This window comes from Lepisma saccharinum, chromosome 8 (assembly GCF_977018435.1).
Source record: "Lepisma saccharinum chromosome 8, izLepSacc3.1, whole genome shotgun sequence".
NCBI classification, from domain to species: domain Eukaryota; kingdom Metazoa; phylum Arthropoda; class Insecta; order Zygentoma; family Lepismatidae; genus Lepisma; species Lepisma saccharinum.
The window spans coordinates 45887828-45897394 of NC_139236.1; the positions used below are offsets into that span (position 1 = coordinate 45887828).

The window sequence follows — 9567 nt, forward strand, 5'->3', positions numbered from 1 at the left end:
GACTGAACCCAGGCGGACTCGAACCCATGCCATCCCGCAGTCGGAGCCCAAAGCACGGCCACGAAGGAGGACAACTTTGCAGGCTTGCAGCTACCTTCTCTTGAAGCATGGGGAGGGCCAATAGCTTTTCTAGCGGGACACGGCCTATCTCGGTCACCGTTTAACTTCGCCACCAATTTATTCACTCTCGTAATTTTGAACTTTTTGGAAATGTAATTTTAGCTCTTAAAAGTTTAGACTTGCTCTAAATATTTATAAATGAAGTTAATGCTGTATGTCAGGATGGCCGAGCGGTCTAAGGCGCTGCGTTCAGGTCGCAGTCCGGTCTTCCGGGCGTGGGTTCGAATCCCACTCCTGACAAGTCTAATTTTTTTTTGGTTTAGTACAGTGTGGTGTTGTCGATAACGACACCGAAGGGGGGGTGCGATCCCCCCCACAAGAAACTATGTAAATAAATGTTATCTTACTTTGAATATGTTTGTACAAGTATGTTACATGTGTATGTTACACGGCCTCCCTTCTCCCCCTCCCCTCTTATTACCAGCGCCATCATTGAGTGTGGTCTCGAGTATTTGCTACAATTTGTAAAGACACTGTCACGTCATGACTAATAGTAAAGAACGCCTGAAGTGGGAAATGTTAGCTGGGGCGCTCCTAACATTTAACATGGTGACAATGAGATAACTGAGGTATGCTTTGCCATTTTTTTATAGCTGGGTGAATACCATTCCCCCGCATCCCCCTCACTTCGAGCACTGGTAGTGAATTATCGTTTATTCTTGCGACCCTGAATTTTATGCCTTCTGATTCAAGTATAAGTAATTACGTACACGTGCAGAAATTAACTAGTGATTATTCTCAGAGCAAACAAAATGGCTCAGTTTCAAAATGTTGGAAAGAAGCTGCAGGACCCATAATGCAATAGAAAGATTCCTTTGCTGATTGTGGGCTGGCGTCGCCAAGGAATGGGGATTAAATTTTCCTGCCCTCATAAAGCTGTAAGCGAATGAAATTATATTTACAGAACTTCTCTATTTGTAGTAGGTGGTAATTTTGGAAAATAATAAACGGAGGTAGGAAACGGGAGAGAAAACAAAAGATAATCAAACAGAAATTAAGTAAGCACGGACAAGGAGCTGCTAAAAGAGAAAAGAAGATCCAAGTTACGACAAAAGAAAAGCGAAGCGAATTAAAAATAAAAGGAAGGAGATAACAATAAATATCAATTTTCCTTATTCAACAGGGGTCAACTACCCCTGACCCTCCCTCCGGCCACCTATGCCCACATGATAATTACAAAATGTACTTTACGTTAGATCTTCAATAGTTTAGTTGTAACAACAGACATGATCATTCTATACATATAAAATTAACGGGCGTAATCAGATGATATTCTACACTTACCGTAATCGAACCAGGGATCCGCGATTTAGCAGCATAGGTCTGCAAATGTGATCCATTGCCCGCCCAGGACCCGCCCGGCCTAATGGTTAGAAATACCCGCACACTCCCGCCCTGCGTAGCTCGCCCATCTGAAGGGAAACTTTCTGGTGTCCATCAGTACCCAGCGTGGTTCAACAGCGGGCGAGTAACCGATGACCGTCGTTGTCTACTGCACTGCGAGCATGGGCGTCGGAAGATATCTCGAAAACGTTAAATGTGAACGAGTGTCGAGTGACTTCCCGTTTGATAGGTTTGTTAATTTCAAACAACAGAGAACATAGTGCAGTACTGGTAACCATGTTTTAATAGTTAACCACAAATCGAGGTCAGATATAATTGGATACGTCAGCGATGTCACAATTACATGAAGGGCATAGGAAGCATTCTTAGCCTGTACTAAATAGTTTGGGGTGCCCATTAGAAAGCACTTTTCCATATCAGAAAATGAATTTCCTAAAGGTTGGATCGTAGTATCGCTTGACTCCCTTTCTCATTTACGATTCCAGTTGTTATGGTAGGATTCAAATTTAACAGGACAAGTCTCTACTAGGGTTATAGCGTGGTCCTAAACCAAATGAAATTTCAACTCTAACTTCCTGTTTATTAGAGACCAATTCAGTCTCTTTTATCTTGTGATTTTAAACAAGACAGCTCAACATCCAGGCTACTTCATATTGATCGAATTACTGACAACCTTCAAATCTACAAAACAAAATATTTCCCTTTTACATTTTGAAATAAATACTTCAAACATGTCACAATTTATATATATATATATATATATATATATATATATATATAAACAAAAACCAGTATTCTTTCTTCTTTCATAAATACGCAATTTATTTTGATTTTTCATTTAGCCACTTTTGGCTAATCGCGACGATGAGGATGAGTGATGATATGGTAACTGATGAAGCGACACTTACAAGGAACACCTATGCCCAGGACGGGATTCAAACCTGGAATCCCTAGCATCGTAGCACGCTGTGGTAGCCACTCCGCCACGCATGTCGGCAAATTCGTAATTAAACATCCATATAATAAATGTTCTCGATTTGTTGGTCTTACAACCACACAATATTTTTAAGCCATTGCTAAGAGAATAGTTTTAAAGAAATATAATTGAATTCATAAGAATGGTAAATCAGTTACATTTTCTTTTATTTAATTTAATCTTATAATTAACTATAGAAATGCAACGAGACATTAAAAAAAAAGTTTTGAAAATAAAGTTGCCTCAAGAGGGGATCGAACATAAGACCCTTATTACCGCAAGCACCTGCCTTAACCACTACGCCATTTCGCCAACTTTGAACTTTGCGATTCTTCCGGGTCCTTTGTGTATCCTGCTACTTACGCTTATAATTTATTTTGTACTGGAACCGAGTTTGAAATAATCATGTCAAACACATGATTTTTAACGCTGAATCTACTATGAAGGATCATTGGGAATTCTGAACCGTCTCCTCAGTTATCATCAAATGATTGCCTTAGCGCTGTGCCAAGAATAACCATGGCTGTGCAGCGTACCGTCTGCCCGTTTAAAGTCCCGAATGAACTGCGAATACCCGCTCAAGCGCGGATGTGACTCGTTAGTTCGCGACCGCAGTTGGAAGCGCCCGGCTAGCAATCGTAGTGAGATGACGCTAGCCCAGTTTTATTCAAGCTGCGCAGACACATGGAGTGCTGGGTCCCGAGTAGTGGCACGGCGATTGAACGAATCCCGGATTACGGAGTGAGTCATGCCCGCCCACGCAGATGTCTATAATGTACTACATAATACACAACGGAGGCCCATAGCTTGATAGCTTGAAAGAGCAAAAGTTTCTTTAAAGTCCACTTTCATGTGCAGATAGGCTCGTAGGCGCGGCGCAAAGGAGAACTTATGGAGTTGGAATCCATTTTGGACATTTTCCTCAAGAAAACAGGGCAATAATTACATCACTGAAATGTCCTATTCATATGCTAATTTAACTCAGAATGTTTTTCCTGGCGTTGAACACTCTGCTTAAAAAAAATATGGATGCACGTATGAAGAGGTCACCATGGTCCGGACCTATACACTATAATGTATCCGCTGGGAATCGAACTCAAGACTTATTGATTACAAGGCAGCTATTACGTTACAAGCTACTGGGAAGTTCCAACAATAATTGCTCATAATTAAGCTGTAATAACTGAAAAGAGTGGTACAAGCTTCCTACAAAGTTTAATACAAACGATATTTTGTACATAGGTCCTACATCATAAATGCATTTACTGCATAGACCCTTACAACGTTGATGCGATTTTGTAAGATGAAAATCTAGGCACGGCAAAAAAGTGACTGCTGATCATGACGGACAAGGACATTTCCTTTTGGGACACTTTTCCTTCTTGGGACAGTTCTGCGAAGGTCTGGAGCAGGGTTTTCCCGTTGTTCCCGGACATGGCTTCGAGCACTGATCATTTTCCTGGCAACCATCGGGAGCTCTAGGTTTGTACGGGCCTCCGCTTGAGGAATCATCTATAGGTGGAGGTATATATGGCGTGTTCCGTGGCGAACACTTAGCTCTGGGATTCTTTGTCGATTGGTATGACCGCTTCAGACTTGAACCACCACAGGACCATCCGGAAGATAGATCTAGATTCATGGAATTCACGGGAGAGCTTGTTGACAACGTCGACGAGATGGTATTGTTTTGCAGACATTGGAAACCTGTACATCTTCCAACTCTCAAGATGGCTACTGCAATTTGTTTACTAACGGCTCTCACTCCTCGTGTAATTGTATGAAGCATCTGTAACCAAGAAGCATTTACTAATAACTTGAAGCACATTTAATACAGCAAAAGGAATTTAAGTTCACGGTTCCGATTTCACGAAAAGTGCATTACTCCATGTAAATAACAAAATAAATTAATCTGAAAGTTCTTATGGTTTTTAATTGCATTAAGGTATAAATGCTTATGAATGCATATAATTTGAATGTTTCACCAACAAGAATTACTAGCATCAGAGACAAATCAAGTCAAACTTTGCTACATTTTTAAAGTGTAACGCACGTAACACATTTTGGTTAATGCTTTTCATGCATTCAGGCTGTCATCATACTCAAGTTATTTTTCATTTGTTAGCAAACACCAGAAAGTACTTCATAATTCTATGCAATCAATTCATTATAAATATTTCAATAAGCGAAAAACGAAAAACTTCAACTGAACTCAGAGAGCATTTGTTTAACGAATCAACAGGAAGATTTTCATTTAATGCTTTATCGTTTCCTTATTTAGCAAAATGATACATTCTCCAACTATCTTCTTTTCTAGAGAGATCAAAGCTTATTCACTAAGGCAGTGGTTCCCAAAATATTCCAACATTCTCTTTGAAGTGACACTTAACTGTTAGTCTACACATGGTTTTATAATCGGACCATCGCATCAATCCAAATATGTGCTTATTTAGTATTTTTTACATGCAAAATGTTTCTGAATTTGAAATATGTGTTTATTTTTTAACTTAAGGCAATCAACCTAACCACAATAACAGAGGGTTGCAAATATTAAATAGGCCTACGTTCTGACTTCGGCGCCGCGGAAAAATCTTGAAACGCTAAGATGCCGTGAAACGAAAAAGTTTGGGTACAATTGTTTAAACATTTATAAAATTGAATAGTATATGGATGAAACAGATTTGCTCCGCACTTGACACACTGCACATAGTTGTTAATGTCAATATTTTGTTGCATTTACGATGAATGTCTTTCGGAAAACAGAGTAGATAGCACGTGGATAGTGTAGATTCGAATTGCTTACATGAGAGATTTAAGAGTAGCGTAAATAGGTATTTTAAGAAGTTAATCAAGTGTTTACTAGAAACACCGTCCTTCCTTGGATGATTAACTGATTCCTTATTAATCATCATTCTTAGAAAATAAGTCTTTTTAGCATTGTCTGCGTTCAGTCTCAAACCAGCGAAATCAACAAAGTGTTTCGATTTTTTTTTAAAAAAACTTACCTTTCGTATATTTAAGTTATCTTTACGGAAGGAATGTAACTTCCCTCTCTTTGATTTGTGTCTACCATTTGTGCCAGCTTGATATTGCACTTACTGTAGCTGCAAGTATAATAAACATCGTGAAAAAGAAAGATCGAATATTAAGAATGTAGGTGTTGTGCCAAACTTGGCTTCTAGAGTAACAAACTAATGTTCACATTTGGCTTGGTCTAGTTGCTTTGAAGCAGAAACTCTTTCTCACCAGGCAGCCATGATTCGGAAAGACGTGCAAAAGGTGGAATATATACAGGTGTATCTGTCCGGGACATTAAACAAGATTATATGACGTCACGTGGAGGTCCTTTGACTTCATTAAGAAATCGGGGAAGAGAGATGCAACTGCTATTTGTCGTCGAGGACAGGAATTTGGTTCCCCTCCGCCTCCAACCGTGTTATGAAAAAAATAATAAGCGACCTTTCCAAACCTAATATGCGACTTCGATAATTAAACACAGTGTGACCCATAAATTTCCGGACTAGGTCGAGAAAACAGGAACGGCACACGCAATGACACTCTTGGGTGTATATTATTCAAAAGACATTTCCTGTGCTTCAATGCACTGAATGCAACGCTCATACAGCTTGTCAAAACACTTCTGGAAGTCTTTGATGGAAAAAGTGTTGAGATACCCGTTCGAAGGTCTTTGAATGTCTGCAACATCATCGAACTGGGTCCCTTTCAGCCGCAATTTCAGTTTCGGGAAAAAGAAGTAGTCAGGAGGAGATGGACAACTACAGACCGGTGACTTGGTGCATTGCCAATCAAAGGGACCATGTGCCCTGTAGTCGGTATTGTGGGCGTAACCCCTCGAATTCGTGCCCACAGACGGTACAAAACCTCAATGTAGAATATCCTTGACACCGTCTGTCCACTGGGAACAAATTCTCTATGAATGGTACTCATGAAGTCGAAGAACGTGATGAGCATCGTCTTGATACCAACAGACGGGACTTTTGCAGGCGAACTCTTTTGGGTTCTGGAGACCCTTGACTATTCCACCCCGAACTTCGGCGCTTTGTTAACTGCTGATATTGGAAACAGCACGTATCGTCACCGGTCACAATAGTTCTTAGGAAATTGGAATCCCTGTCCGCAGTCCTAATCAGGTCTCGACATTGTTGAACTCTTTGGTTTTTCTGGTCAGTTCCGACATGATGTCGCTTGTCGAGGATCCTTCCACAACGTTCAAATTTATCAGAAAGAGAGAGAAAACATAAGGGTAATTGGAGGAGGGGTGTTTTTCCAATATGTAAATGCACTACGACATCAGTCCGGAAAATGTTGGGACACACTGTGCATGTGAAAAGATTTTTGCCCATATTGTTCCCACTAGAAGCTAGACGCAGGGGTGCCCCCCCTCCCAAGGTCAGTGGCGAGTCCCCCCCAAAGCATGTAACTGTCTCCCCCCAAATTATATCATGCGTCCCCCTAAATCATGTCATTCGTTCCCTCAAACCATGTCATAATACACTGCTGGACAAAAATAAACGGACACTTGCATTTTTTGTGATAATGCATAAATTCTGATTCGAAGGCTAACTAAAGGTTGCAGAAATTATTGAAAATAAGAAAAGCTGAATATATTCAACAGAAGGCAAATTAAAATTTATTGTTAATAAGATAAATTAGAACAAAAACGAAAGTTACAGAGAACTACCAAGAAAAAAAGAAATCTTACCAATATATATTTTTTTTAATATTGTTAACTCTTACTGGTGGGGTATATAAGCTGTCTAGTAGTGGGTGTTACCTCCCGTGGCATCAATTACAGCTTGTAACCGCCGTGGCATACTTCGAACAAGGTTGGCAATCACTTTGTCCAATTGCTCCCATTCTTCTTGAATAGCACGTCTTAGCTCTTTAATTGTTTCTGGAACTATTGAGCGGTTTCTGATATGTCGTTTCAGTTGATCCCAGATGTGCTCTATCGGATTTAGGTCCGGACTTTGTGGTGGCCATTCTAATCGCGTAATCGCAACTTCGTCCAGGTACTCCGTGACAATATTCGCAATGTGAGGACGCGCATTGTCATGCATAAAAACAAAATCTGGGCCTATGAATGGTGCATATGGTACTACATGATCTGCCAAACATTCTGTAATATACCTGCAAGCTGCCATTGCCCCATCCTCTACAAGAACCAACTCTGTACGTCCTTGTAAAGAGATACCTCCCCGTACCATGACACCACCGCCTCCAAAGTGTGTTATTTCAACGAAACAACATTGTGCATAACGCTCATTAGGTCTTCTATACACATGTTCACGACCGTCTGATGAACGTAGGTTGAATTTTGACTCATCTTAGAATAAAACCTTTTCCCACTGCGCCACATTCCAATGTAAGTGTTGTGTAGCAAATTCCAGTCTTCGCTTCCGGTGCCGTGCTAACAATCTGGGACCTGCAGCCGGCCTCCGAGATGATAAACCACTTTCATTCAGTCTTCTACGAACTGTTCGTGAAGAAACCACAGCTCTATGAACATTTCTCAAATGCTGTGCCACAATATTTGAAGTCGTGCGACGGTCTCTTAAGACTATGATACGCATTAAACGATCTTCCCGTGCTGTTGTGCATCGTTTCCGACCAGAACCCGGTCTCCTACCATAGGAGCCAGTTGCATAATACCGTCTGAGAGCTTCATGGATAGTACTTCGTGCTATATTTAGCACCCTAGCAATATAGCGCACACTACGACCATCATCACGAAGAGCTACTGCTTTTACTACATCTTCACGTCTCATTTTCAAGCTAGCAAACTTACAATACACTTGCAAGAAAAATACCAGCAATGACAATGTCAATAATATCTGTTACTATGATTACTATGAACCAAAATTCATGGCTCTCTAGACATTAAACAAAATAACATCAACAGGAATTGAAAATCAATAAATTAAAACAAATTGCATGAAGTTGATTTTAAGCCTTCTAGGTGTTCCAAATAAGTAAATACAAGTAAATAAATAAATAAATAGATAAATAATAAACTGAAAAACTATGAAAAATGTTCAATAATGAATGTTCAAATGGTCAATACTTAACTGAGAGCGTAATTCATAAGTAATTGCAATTCAGATGTCAAATATTAAGGTGTCCGGTTTTTTTTGTCCAGCAGTATATATTCCCCATAAAGTATTTAATTACGACAGCGTGTCTACTGAAAGTAACTTTTTCCTTAGCTTTACTGAACACTGTACTTGATCTGCCCCCTCCTCCTTAAACATTGATGACTATCACCTCAAGACAGTGGATGCATTACCTCCCCAAAATAGTTAATCATAATTCCCCCAAAATAGTTTGGATGAATACGTAATAATTTATGTTTATTTGAATACGATACCATGTTAAACTGTCCATATTTTTAATTGTCCAATTTTTGAAATAACTGAAAGCTATCACGTTGGTTAAATGTAATAAATTAAATTATGTATATAAATATGTACTTGAGTTGGTGTTTTAAGTCCACTTTATGTACAGTAAGGCTAATCGGGACTGGACCTACAGTTTAAAGTGGGGTCCGAACCACTGTGAGCCTCCACCCGGCATCAAACCCGGGACCCCTTGATTAGCTACAAGGCGACGACGCTACCACTGCCCCATCGGAGAGGCCCTTTTATACGTATATATAAATATGTACTTGAACAGTTCTTGTGAGTCGAGAACAAGATTTATAAAACCCACAATTTCAGTATTTAACACAAATTCTTACAGAACTTAAGATATAAAACTGAACCTGGGCAAACCAAATAACATGCTGCAGCCTTGTGACAGATTCAATTATTGTTTCACGAGACATTACAGAACCCTAGCTAGAAATTCTTAAGCTCAGGGCGAGAATATAATACGGTTCTCTTCCAAGTAACTCGTCCCGTCTGTTTGGAGTAAATATAATTATTTTACTAATCCATAGCAATAATTACGTGGATTTTATCTTCAGTGCAAATTTCACTTGTTAAAGTAAAATTGTCCTGTGACAAGAAGTTAGAAATGCGAATTTGATATTATTTATTTTTCTGTTTTATTGGGTAACGCAGAAGTTGTTACTATATGAAGTACACTTAGTACCTACATTTATTACAGCA

General features: G+C 39.6%; 1 non-coding gene across 1 annotated transcript; it reads left to right on the forward strand.

Annotated features, from left to right (window-relative positions):
• Positions 1 to 276: 276 nt before the first annotated feature.
• TRNAL-CAG (transfer RNA leucine (anticodon CAG)) lies at positions 277 to 360 on the forward strand. The gene has a single exon. It is a non-coding gene; the product is annotated as a tRNA-Leu (tRNA).
• Positions 361 to 9567: the final 9207 nt, after the last annotated feature.